Source organism: Petaurus breviceps, unplaced genomic scaffold (genome assembly GCF_028583685.1).
Source record: "Petaurus breviceps papuanus isolate PSGF00001 unplaced genomic scaffold, PetGlider_PUasm1.0 38, whole genome shotgun sequence".
In the NCBI taxonomy this organism is placed as follows: domain Eukaryota; kingdom Metazoa; phylum Chordata; class Mammalia; order Diprotodontia; family Petauridae; genus Petaurus; species Petaurus breviceps.
In genome coordinates this window covers 22,232,690-22,246,165 of record NW_027186304.1, presented here as the reverse complement: position 1 = coordinate 22,246,165, position 13,476 = coordinate 22,232,690, and the positions used below count along the sequence as shown (strand labels likewise).

At 39.7% G+C, this 13,476-nt stretch overlaps 1 pseudogene; it reads left to right on the top strand.

Annotated features, from left to right (window-relative positions):
- Positions 1 to 581: 581 nt before the first annotated feature.
- On the top strand, positions 582 to 12,679 carry LOC138169936 (cysteine-rich hydrophobic domain-containing protein 1 pseudogene; annotated as a pseudogene).
- The last annotated feature ends 797 nt before the right edge of the window (positions 12,680 to 13,476 follow it).

Here is a 13,476-nt window from a genome sequence, read left to right as displayed (position 1 = left end):
CACTAAGTATGTTTGATCCACTCCAGGTTATTTATTCTGAAACTTCCTTTCCTGAGAGGCAAGCATTTGTAACAGTTTGCTGCAAAAGCCCAAATCACCTGGGACAGAGGCACCTGTATGGAAGACAGCAGAAATCTGCTCCTGGGAGAAAACATCCTATGCTCCCCCACCCAAGAAAAAAGGATCAACCTCTTTCCATTGTCTGCATGGCCAAAATAGATTGTGCCTCTAAAGGTACCAGACTGGGACAATCTCACTCTTTCTGGGAACATCCAAGAGTCCTGTTCACCTAGTGCCAAGTACTGAGCTGGGAAGAGGGAAGGCCCACATGCTTGCTCTCTCTTTTGGCCCTGAAGTCCCAAGAAATGGATGTGGGTTTTAGGTCTGTATAATGTATAACGGACTGAAATAATGGCCTGTCCCCAAAAGCAGGCTTTGATTTAAGCCCATGTTGTTGTTTGTCCTTCATTCAGGAAGACGATATCATGACTTGGATTTAAGTGAGGAAGGACTGTGCAGAGTCTCCAGCCTCACTCTCTCCTCCGAAGGCTCCTGGGTCCAATGGCAAGATATACATCGGGATGACTAGAGATGGCCCCTTTAAGCCCTTAAAGTTACCTGAAGGAGTGGGTGAGTGGTAATCACAGAAAGAAGGAGGGAATATTGAAAAGTTTGCCTGGGATTCTCTAAGATAAATGTCATTCTTTTTATAATTATGTTTGAAGTTGGTCTGCTTACAGCCATTGTGTAGTTCACATACCATACTTCCCTGACTTTACATTCCATGCCCTCAGTGGTTTCTTGAAAAAAAAAAAAAAGATTGTATCTGTTAGACTGGCTCTCTCTTTCTTCCCATAAGGGAATGCTGTAGTTGGCGGTCTGCTTTGGGATGGGAATCTTAATCACTACTTTCTTAAAGTATCCAAATGCTCTACCTCATAAGTGGTTTTCTTTGGCTTTACTCCATCATATCAATTTTGTCTGCAACACAATCACCTTATAACCATGTTATCTCTAGCAACCACTTCGCATTTAAATAATATTTAAACGAATCCTATCTTGGTGTTTTTAATGGTATTAGCGCAAAGTCCAGCTGTCACATTTCATCTTTTTTCCCCTACACATTGTTCTTCCAAAGTAAATCATAATCTGCTCCACTGTTATAGCTTATGTCATACTCTTTCATCCCTGACATCGGGATCAATAAACAAATGTCTTTGTGAATACTATCCAATGACTTTCATTTTTTCCAGTTCAATTCAAGAAGCACTTATTACACTGTTCTAGGCTTCTGGGAATACAAAGACAAAACACCAACAACCACCACCAAATTGGTCCCTGCTCTCACGGAATTTACATTTTACTGCCAGGATAAACCAATTACTCAGGTAATTAAATAAAATATAATTTGATATTCCAATTACTTTATAATGGAAGTTCCCTTAATATAATCTTGAGATGAGACCTGACTGGCTCTTTCTTTGAATCTCCCCCATAATATGAGAATAATTAATTGTGAGCTCAAACAAAATAATATGTGTAAAATGCTTTGTATGCAATAAGTGCTATATAAATGCCAGTCGTTGCTCTTGTGGTTCCTGTCATTATTTCTGACAGTCATGATTTATTTGATCGCAGGATCCGTCCTCTTTCTTTCTGTTCTTCTTTCTCTATCTACTACTCTTCTACCCACAGAACTGGAGGGCAACCAATACATGTCCTCAATAGAAAAGCCTGTTGATCTTCTCTCTCCTTCCCTGTTATGATATAGTTAGATAGTGGGTCTCTTCTGGCTTTCTTGCTAGTATGTTGGTTTTTCCCAAATAGTTTCATTAGCCTCTTTGGCCTCCACAGCTAATACAGATGTCCAGAATGTCTTCATTATAATTGTGTTTTCATTCCTCCTTTCCCATCCACTTATTTCTCCTTATTTATTTGTTCATTTATTCATCTAGCCATTTTATTCATTGATGTATTCGTTTATTTATTTGTTTGTTTACCTTTTTCCTGCCTCTTTCCTCTCCAACTTTTTGTCTAAAACCACTATTCACCAAATTCAAAGTATATGTTTCAGGCTCTGCAAATTCCCTAATCCCTCTTCTATACCTCACTGCTGCTTCTTCTATCTTCATTATTCATCAACTTACTCTTTGCTCTCACTTCATGAAATTACTTTGAAAGTCCCCTCACCACACTCCCTCTCTCCTGCCAGGGAGGAAAATAGAAGACTCCTTTGCTTTCAGTGTGGCTGTTTGGGAGTTTGGGGCCCATTTACCCTGTGATATGGACAGAGATTGGTCTTATCATCCCTGTTTTTCAGCTATTACAACTGGGATGGAGAGAGATGAAATAGCTTCCTAAGATCATACCAATGGTCAAAATTTGATATAAAACTATACTCAAAGTCTCCTGGCATTCGAATTATCCATCTGTAAGACAAAGTATTAACAACTGGTTATTGCCCTAGACTAATCAGGTATGCCAGGAATAGGGGTGAAGGAAGTGCTGGCACACTGATAACTGCTGTAGTTATTTGAGTAAAGGCCAACTTCATCCTTGCTACCTAAGAAGCAGAGGTGAACAAGGAAGGCCTGAGGAAATATGGTTGGGGAGAGGAGAGAAGCATTCCCAATCAGTAATCTATTCAGTAAAAACAGCACTGGTTGAGCGGTAACCATGTGGAAGGGAATAATTTAACTGTGGGAGAGGAGTTCCAGACCTATAATTTCATCAGTGTAGGGGCCGCTGATGCATAATGATAATGTATCTGTAACAGTGTTGACACAAACTGCCAGGGCACTGATAATTCTTTGCCCAGGTTATATAACAAGAATACGTCAGAAGCAAGACTTGCATCTGGTTCTTCTTGGCCCCACCTTCTACACTTTATCTTCTCTTCTAACAATGCTTCTCAATAAAGTGAATCTAATAACCATTAAGCTAATGGAAGTCTTGCTTTTTCTTTAGATGTCTGAATTATTTTTAAATAGGAAAATGATTTTAATTTTTTATTTTTAAAAATATGTTAACTTATAAATATACTTAAATTTTTTTTTTGCTTTTTTGGAAGGGCATTTGGGGATAAGTGACTTACCCAAGGTCACATGGCTAGTAAGTGTTAAGTGTCTGAGGCCAGATTTGAACTCAGGGACTCCTGACTCCAGGGCTGGTGCTCTATTCACTGTGCCACCTAGCAGCACTTGAAATGCACTTTTTAAAATAGTTAATTCCTTTGAGATTTGGTTGTTTTTCAAATCATTTTTAAAAGTCCTAAATCAAATTTTTTTTTGTAGTTGAATGGGTCTATATGCCAATTATCAAGGAATTTGGAGGAATACATATATTGACATAAATATATGTACATCTATATTCACATGCATATTTTATATAACATAAAGATATTAAATACCTATATCATCACATATGTATATAAGACATATGGGAGTATATGTGTATATAATGTGTATATATATAACAATAAAGCATAGGTTTATAATATGCATTCATACACATATGATATTAACATATAATCATACGCATGCATAAATGCCTATATAATATGCATATACATGCATATCAATCTCTCAGTATATTTGGATATGCAATTTGTTTATGTCTGTATATTATAGCTAAAGCCAAACTATAGATAATGTTGACATCAACTATAGATGCTACTCTGACACCTTATTATGCCACAGAAGTGACCTTGGGATTTCAAAGTCCTCATCATCAGAACATAACATCTGTCATGCTGTACCAAGCTAGGAGATCTTTAGGTACAGGCCCAGAAAAATATTTCATCTTCTATCTGAAGACTCGTCTAAGTACAGAATGCCTCATCACCAGTAAGCTGACCGCTAGGTGATGATTTTTTTTTTTTTGGCCACAACAGCCCATGCAATGCTTATCATATTTAGAAATTCAGAATTTCTATGGTTTTTAAGTTAGGTGTAAAAAAATAGGGTTTGAATTATGATTAGATGACGGTTAGAACTTGTCCCATATTTAGGTATTTCCCACCTATCATTTTGGTCTTCAACTGTCCATTTTGATTAATATTGAAACAAACCTACTACAGACAAGATTAGTCAGTTACAGGCCACAACTACTGTATGATGATATTACATGTCAGTACATTGGGTATTTATAAATGTCCTCACAAGAATGATTCCTTGAAGTAGTTACTGATTTCCCCGTATAATGCTATCCGTTCCAAATAGTCTAAGATCATGATTACTGAAACACATCATAGCTACTATTTTTATTGTTATTTTGTTTATTGTTACAACCTAGATGTCTCAATGACCCTTTAGATTTACTGCAGCCAAAGACAGATCTAAGATCTTTCTCCAAATACATAGAAATATTCTTCCTGACTTAACTACTTTTGTCACTGGTATCACCCACATTTGAAATCTTGACCCCTCTCTCTATCTCTCATATTCAGTTTTTTTTTTTTGCCAACTTCTGTTTATTTTCATCTCTGCAATATATCGCATATCCTTCTTCCTCTTTATTCCCACTGACATCACCCTGGTACAAGCCCTCATTATCATACCCTAGGACTATTGCTGTAGCTTCCTAACAGGTTTTCCAATCTCCTCTCAATATTTTTTTTCAATTCACTTTTCATAATAACAACAACTAACTTTTATACAGAACTTTAAGGTTTGTCAAGCATATGCACAGTCTCATTTGACCCATACAACTCTATAAGACAAGTACTATTACTATCATTATCACCATTTTATAGATAAAGGCCTGAAGTTCAGGGAGGCAGAGTGATTTGTCGATAGTTACACAGACAGAAGAAGGGTTAGAATCTGGTTGTCTCCTAACTCCAGGTATAGCATTGTTCTACATTTACTATTCCATGTTTTTATACCAAATTTACAAATATTCTTCATCTGTGAATCTAACCACGTCACTCCTCAGCTCATGATCTCAGTGTCTCCCTATTTTCCTACTGAGTAAAGTTTAAACTCCTTTCCCCAGCACTCAGAGCCCTTCACAATCTAGTGCCTCTTAACCTTTCTGATTTCTCTATTTCCACACTACACATTTCTGTCATACATGATTGTTTGCTACCACCTCCTTCATGTGCACTGTACTTTTCCATCTCTGTGCTTTTATTCTGTCACTGGGAAGCTGTGTGGCATTCAAACAAAGTCATTTTATTTCTCTGGGCCCAAATTTTCTCAATCTACAAAATTATGGGGTTCAATTAATCATATCAAATGTTCCTATCATCTCTAAAACTCTAGGATTCAGTGCTTACTATCCCTGGAAGCCTTCCTGGATCCTACTCAATAACTCAAGTTGCAAGGAGAGCAATGATAAAAAAGAAATAGACACCCCCCCATAAACATCAAAATATTTATAGCACAACCTTTTTTGGTAGCAAAAAACTGGAAACAAAGTAGAGGCTGATCAATTAAGGAATGGCTAAGCAAGTTGTAGGACAAGAATGTAATGGAATATTACTGTATTATAAGAAAGAAGGACTATGATGAATACAGAGAAGCATAGGAAGATTTATTTATATGAAATGATGCAAAGTGAAAAATAAGTAGGTTAAGGAAACTGTATACACAATGAAAGCAACAATGTAAAAGGAAAGAACAATAACAAAACAATTGAACTTGAAATGTTCTGAAATTTTAATGACCCAACTTGGCCTATAGGAAGAGGGATGAAAACACAACTTTCTCTCTTTTTTTGCAATTGTGGAAACTATCAATGTGGAATGCTACAATTGATGTCAGACTTGTTTGATGGTTGGTCAGTTTTGCTGAACTCTTCCTTTCACTTTCCTGTTTTGTTGTTGTTTATTTTTTTTACATGAGGAATGGCTGTTTGGGAAGGGGAAAGAGGGTAGAATACACTGGAAAATTTAAGTGATGTAAACATAAAAAGATATCAATAAAGATGTATTGGGGAAAAATACTTGGTGTGTATAGCCATAATTCTTAAGACTGACCCAACCCCTTTCCCAGTCATAAATGACATTGATGTTAAATTCTCTGGTAACATATTTATACCCTTTTTGCTTCTTCTTCTTCTTTGCCCTTTGGGTCACCAACAGTACTGATTCATTCAAGACTGTGGCATTCCATGATTTTCAGTCATGTAGCTTCATTGCTTCACAAAACAGTCAAAGTAATAAGGAGAAAATGTTTGCAGAAGGTTATTGTGAGACCCGAGAAGGCAAGGACATTTATAGATATAATTGGTGGTACCTAAAATGTGAAAGATTTGTGAACAATTCTATATCATTATTATACATATGTGTTATTTTGCATCCTAATTATTCATGAATGTGTTATAACCTTCTATCAGACTCTAAATTCCATAAGGATAGAGGTGCTATCTTTTCTAAAACTTTTTATTCCTCCAGAAGCTTGCCCAAGGATGCACTTCTATTAGACACTTAATGGATATTTACTATATCAATTTGAAATGCACAGTGTGACCATTAGGAAATAAATCAATTCTACAATTGATATAAGTAAATCAGATCAATATAATATCATAATCATACACCTTATGGTGTTTCTAACATTCCTATCTTTCATATAAATTATTATTTCCTTAGTTAACTTTATAGTACAATAATACATTGTGACAAATGACCACTCAATTCAATTCACCAAATATTCACTGAGTTCTTACTATTTGAAAAACAGTCTTAAACAAGACCAGATGCTACTGGGGGAAACATGATTAAGAAATGTTCCCTATCTTCAAGAAACTTATAACCTTGTATTCAGAATAACTCTGAGGTACCACATCTCACTGGTCAGATTGGCTAAGATGATAAAACAGAAAAATGATAAATATTGAAGAGGATGTGGGAAAACTGGAACACTATTGAATTGTTGGTGGAGTTGTGAACTGATCTAACCATTCTGGAGAGCAATCTGGAACTATGCCCAAAGGGCTATAAATAAGTGCATACCCTTTGACCCAGAAATATCACTTCTAGGGTTGTTTCCCAAAGAGATCATACAAAAATATTTATAGCAGCTTTTTTGTGGTGGCAAAGTATTGGAAATCAAGGGAATGCCCATCAATTGGGGAATGGCTAAACAAGTTGTGGTATATGAGTGTAATGGAATACTATTGTGCTATAAGAAATAAGGAGCAGAAAGACTTCATAATAACATGGAGAGACTAATATAAACTGATGCTGAGTGAGGAGAGCAGAACCAGGAGAACTTTGTACATAATTACAGACACATTTTATGTGTGATGACTGACTTTGATGGACCAGGCTCCTCTCAGCAATGCAAGGCTATAAAGACAACTCCAAAAGACTCATAATAGAAAGGAATATCCACATCTAGAGAAAGAACTACAGAGTCTGAATGCAGAATGAAGCAAATTACTTGCTCTCTTTTTTTGTTTTGTTCCTTCTTTCTCATTGTTCACTCCATTGGTTGTAATCCTTCTTTACAACTTGACTAATGTTTAATGTGAAGGTATTTGTAGATTCTATATTGAATTGCATGCCAACGTGGGGTGGGAGACAGGGGAAGAGAGGCTAGGGGAGAAAATTTGAAACTGGAGGGATTAAAGAACTGAATGTTGTAAACTAAAAGTAAATAAATAAATAAAAAGAAATTTGCAGCCTTGTAGAGTTGATAAGATAGGTAGATATAAATATAACAATTTTAAAGTGTAATTTAAATTTTAGTGTGAAAATCCATGAGAAAGGTACAAAAATAGTATAAAGATTGTTCAAAAAAGCTTTCAAGGAGATGACATTGAAGATGAGCTTTATATGATAATATTATCTTAAATAGTATAGATATGGAACAATGTTATTGAAGGTATACGGAATATAGTAATTATACGAAGACCCACTGTTTTAGGCTCTTAACCCTGTTTGCCTCAGTTTCCTCATCTATAAAATGAGTGGAGAAGGAAATGGCAAAACCTCTGATTCAGGATTCTGGAGCATTCTTTCCCACTAAAAAGTCCCAATTTTAGACTCACATAAACCAGATTCAATCCTGGGGGTTGTCTGAAAGCTTTTGAACTGTGGAGTGAAATGATCAGATCAATCAACTATGCAAATAAGTCTGGTGATATTGTACAGGAAAATTAGAATGAAGAAAGATTGGAGGTAGGGAAACCAGTTTGGAAACTATTGCAATAGTCAAAAGCAGAAGTAAAGAGGTCCGGAATCAGGCTGGTGAAAGTGTGAATGGAGTGGTGGGACATGCAACTACCTTTATATGCTTCCCCATTCATTGTATCACCACACTTGCACAGTGAAATCCATCAGTGAAGTCAGTCCAAGAGCCTGAAGCCAAAGTAAATTTACTCTTTTCCCTTCCTTTTTGTACAATTGTGCTTCAGCTGAAAATGAAAAGGATTTCTCAAGCAATCCCAGGATGATTAATGTTAGTGTTTAGTCCTCTGAGATTCCAAGGCAAATTTTACAAAGACATAAACTCTAGCAGGTCATGTTTATCTGTGTGCATTACCTTTCCCTGAACTCTGAAGCATGGTACATAGTGTCCTTTGGATGGAAATGTTCCTCCTGAGGACGGGGCTTAGCTCTGGAGGATCAACACATGAAAGGACAATGTTGCAGTGTTTTGATATTCCTTTAAAAGGTAGTTCACCCTCCCCAGAGACCAAAGGATGCAGATGTAGGGTGAGAGGCTAATATTCTTAGCCATGAACAAAGAGGAGAGGAAAGTTACCATGATTAGGGAGGAAGGACAGTTGGTTGTGGGGGATGGGGTAGGGAAAGCAAGGCAGCAATCATAGCCAATAACCTTAACAAGAGCACCTACCTCTGATGACGATGCTGATGATGATGACAACCACTAGCATTTATGTGGCTCTCTAAGGTTTGACAAACACTTTACAAATATTATCTTATCCCAGGTGGTGCAGTGAATAGAGCACTGGCCCTGGAGTCAGGAGAACCTAAGTTCAAATCCCACCTGAGTCACTTAACACTTACTAGCTGTTCGACCTTGGGCAAGTCACTTAACCCCAGTTCCCTTGCCTTCCACCCTCAAAAAAAAAAACCAAACAAATGTTATCTTATCCCTGGGAAGTATGTGCTATTATTATTACCATTTTACAGATGAGAAAACTGAGGCATTCAGAAATTAAATTAAGTATCTGTTAGATGACTTACTCTGCTAGTGTCTGAAGCTGGATTTGATCCCAGGTCCAGTGCTCTATCCATTGTACCTCAAAGTTGACTCCTCATTCTGAGGCTGTTCTGGGGGGCACTTGAGGAACCTAATGTGACACAAGCTTCAGAAGTGACTATATTGACAGGGAGAGGGAAAGAAAGAGAATGAGACTAGATTCCTTTGTCATAAAGTAGAGTGGCTCTACTTTTGCCAAGGATTTGTTTTCATTCTCCTTGTGTTCAGTGTGTCTGTGGGGAGGGTCTTGTGCAACAATGGGCTACACTGCAAGCTGCTAGAAGGCCTGAGACACAGCGGGTACAAAGGGGTTTGGAGGAATGATTATGGTGTCACAAGGTCAGCAGCAATCACTTTCTCCAGGACATCATATTCCGATCTCTTTCCTGTTCTCCTATTCTAGAGGTCATTGGACCCCGCAGTCACAGGTCAATGGTCTCTTAAAATAGATCTCAAAAAAAAAAAATCAGGACAGACCCCAGGATAGGCCCCAAAGCCAGATAAGGAACCAAATGTATAGTCTGAACTGAGGGGACCTCCAAGCATCAAAGTAGAAGATGTTTGAGTACTGAGCATGTAGACAAGCACTATGTTCAGGGTCCTACTCTATAGCTAGAGGATATTAAAAGGCTCAGACTGGCATCATAGATCAGGGAATAAAGCAGGTCCCGAATCCAAAGAGATGATCTGGAAGCCATGTGTAGAGACAAGGTACAGGAGACTGGACAATATGAGATCAGTATACAAAGAAGTAATTCTAGAGCCTGGCCAGCAGGTTTAGGACAAAAGCATCAACAAAAAAAAAAATACTGATCCTGAGGCCACATGTGGTTTCATTCTAGAAGGGGTTTTCTGTTTCTGTTAGGAGAGGAACTATTCCCCATCCTGGAGCCTACTGGTAATGCCTACTAAAGAAGCACCTGGCTGAAGTAGAAGAGAAAGTAGAGTAGGGTGAGGACTGGGTAGTTCCTCATAATTCATGAAAATTTGGGCTAGTAGCCCAATTATTAATAGTTAGTAACTTTAAAAGTCTGGGCTTAAATCTGTTGGTTGTCAAAACCCTTATGGCCAACACCTCTCAGACTCAAGAGCCAGAAAGTCTACTAACTCCACAATCAATCAATCAATCAATCAATCATTCAATAAACTGTGCTAAGCATTGGGGATACTGAGAGGTAGAAGACATTCCCTGCCCTCAAGGAGCTTCCAATCTAACAGGTCAGGTAATATGCAAACAAATATATGTGAAGCAAGTTATATTCAAGACAAATAGGAAGTAATTAACAGAGGGAAGGCACTAGAACTAAGTGGGGTTGGGGAAGGCTGCCTATAACAGATGGCTCCTTCAAAAGGATAGTAGTGCAGTTTCAAATGGGGCTTTTCACACTTACACTAGAATGGCAGTGTTTCTGTGAGGCTCAGAATGTTTAAAGCTGGGCTCATATGAGGGAGGAAGGGGAAGAGCAATCATTCACTGGTGAAAATTTTCTAGATCCACTGCTGATAATAAAAAACCAGAAGAGAGTGTAGCTAGTTTAGCATTTTCATAAAAGGGCAATCTTGGCCAGAGACTTTGCATGAGACAGTCTCACCTCATGCCACTCCTTTCATGGGCTACCCGACCTTCTCCAAGCTTATTTTTCTGTAGCCTGGAACAGTCCTACTCTGATCTCTTTTTAATGATTCCTGCCTAGCCCTTGATATTTCTTTACCCTGGTGAACTCTTTGGCTTGACCCTGGCAGGCATTCTGACTCTCTTCTCAGATTATAATAAAGGGGACTTTTTATTCCCTCAGGCATGCTCTCTCCTTCTGGGCCTGTTAAGTACTCTTAATCACCAGCAAAAGTCAGCCTTATCCCCAAAGAGGGCTGAGCACTAACAAAGATGTCTTTTTTTGTGGGTGTTGGGAAGATGGCCTTTTTGACTGTTATCCTCAACCAGCCAGAATTTAGTTTATTTCACTCATTTTAGACAGCACCTAAAAATTTCATTTAACCTAATAAGTGTGCTGTGAATGCAGGAAGATGAAAAGAGAGAACCAGGAGATCCTGTCTAGATAAACTCATGAAGATGAGCCTTCCTATTTCCAGGACTGGTGCAGTACCACTGTGCCACCTAACTGTCCTTTACACTCCCGCTAGCCACCAACCCTTACCACTATTTTTCTAACCTAATCCTCACTTGGATCCAGAGATACCATTCTTTTTCATCTCTTGCTACATCTCGAATGTATCTTTCTTTGTTTACACTTTCTCCAGACTGTATTCCTGACATCTTCAGTGGGCATTTCCCAAGTTTTTGTTTTTGACTTTCTTGTCTCTCTCCGTTCACTTTTCCCTACACTTTCCTTCATTCCCGTGCTTCCCAATATCACCACTCCACAAGTAACTCCCAAATCAACCGCCCCAGCTCTGATTCCTATGTGTGGAGTTATAGATGAATTCATGAAACATTTATTACATGTCTCTATGAGGATCGCGGTGCCAGGCTAGATTACGTACGGAAGTCACAGCTCCCGTCCTCACAAAGACTACAGTCTGGTTGAGGGATAAGGGCACGACAGAGGTCACTATAATGCTATGTGAGTTCAGAGGAGGAAAACGGCTCCAACAGAAGGTGCGCACCTTTGCGTGCCATCAGTCCCCGCCCACGCTCACCATCCTGCCCGATCACGCCGACCCTGCTGCTCGGGCCGCATCAGCCCCCTCGGCCTCCCGGAGCCCCTCTGACCGGAAGACTGAGCAGGGAGCTCCTCTTACGCCGGCCCTGTGGCCCTTCGGTCCGAGCTCGGTCCGAGCTCGGTCCGGCGGGCCGACACGCGCGCTCCTTTCTTGCTCGGCCGCGCTCTCTGTCTCTGTCCGTTGCGGCCGCGGGTCAAGTGCCGAGCGTCCTGCTGCCCAATATGGCAGAGTTCGACTCCATCTCCGAGCGAGCCGCGTCCTCGGGCCTCGACGACCACGAGGACGAGGATTTCGAAGACGACGAGGGCGAGGGGGACGAGGACGGCGATGATTTGGAGCTGCAGCTGCCTCTGCCGCCGCCGGACCGGGTGGTGAGCCAGGAGCCCCCGCGGCAGTTGGCTCTGGACCCGGTGATGTTGCACGGCACAGGCCACATCACCGTGTTCGGCCTGAACAACAAGTTTGACACGGAATTTCCCTCCGTTCTCACCGGGAAGGTGGCCCCGGAGGAATTCAAGACCAGTGTCGGCCGTGTGAACGCGTGCTTACAGAAGAGCCTTCCAGTCAGGGTCAGGTGGCTGCTGTGCGGCTGCCTGTGCTGCTGCTGCACCCTGGGGTGCAGCCTGTGGCCCGTGGTTTGTCTCAACAAAAGAACAAGACGGGCAATTCAGAAGTTGTTGGAATGGGAAAATAACAGATTATACCACAAGCTTGGTCTGCACTGGAGGTTGAGTAAATGGAAATGTGAAAGTAGCAACATGGTGGAATATGTCATCCTAATAGAATTCCTACCGAAGTATACCATCTACCGACCCGACTAAAGCATCATAATCCGATCACTTTCACGTTACCTCTCATTTTCTACCCCTGGTGCCTTGTTAGATGATTTTGGAAAGGAGATGGTCTATTTTGTTGTGTTTGGAATGTTATAACACTAGCTACAATAGTCTCCTTACTCAGTTATTTTTGTCGGTTTTAGAAGAAAGCAATTTGCATATCTCCTCACCCCCCCCCCCCATGAGGTTTGTGTTTTGCACTCAGAGATTTTAATATAAACAATAGTTTCCACTAAGGATCTAACTACAGTGCTGATTTAAAGCAAACAGAGATTGTTTGGAGCATGCTGCTTTTTCATTGTCTCGTTCTCAATATGTTTCATTTGTCTGGGACATTCTTTCAAAGCACTGTGTTCCCGTAAACCCTCACAGATAAGCTTTTGGAAACTAGAGCTCATTTTACTCTACCCTGCTTGCAAAGGGCAAGCAATCAATAGTACTGGTTTGGTCCTGCACTTTGCAAAATCATCACCTATGTTGGTGAGTCGGCTCCTGAAGCCCTCATTTAAGACTTGTAAATATTGCCTACTTGCTTAATCTAAACTATGATATGCCATGATTTCCAGAATAAACTGCTTTTACTGCGTTGCGAATGAGTCTGCATAGATTTGTAAACTCTGAATGACATTTGGAAGCATCTTCCTGATTGTACAGACCTGTATATGCCAGCTTATGGCCAAGCCACAACAAATTGTCTTGGGATTGTTCAGCTGTCAATCTAAATTGTGTGTTGTAGTAAGTAGATTTAAAATGCCTAAACAAACAAACTATATATATATATA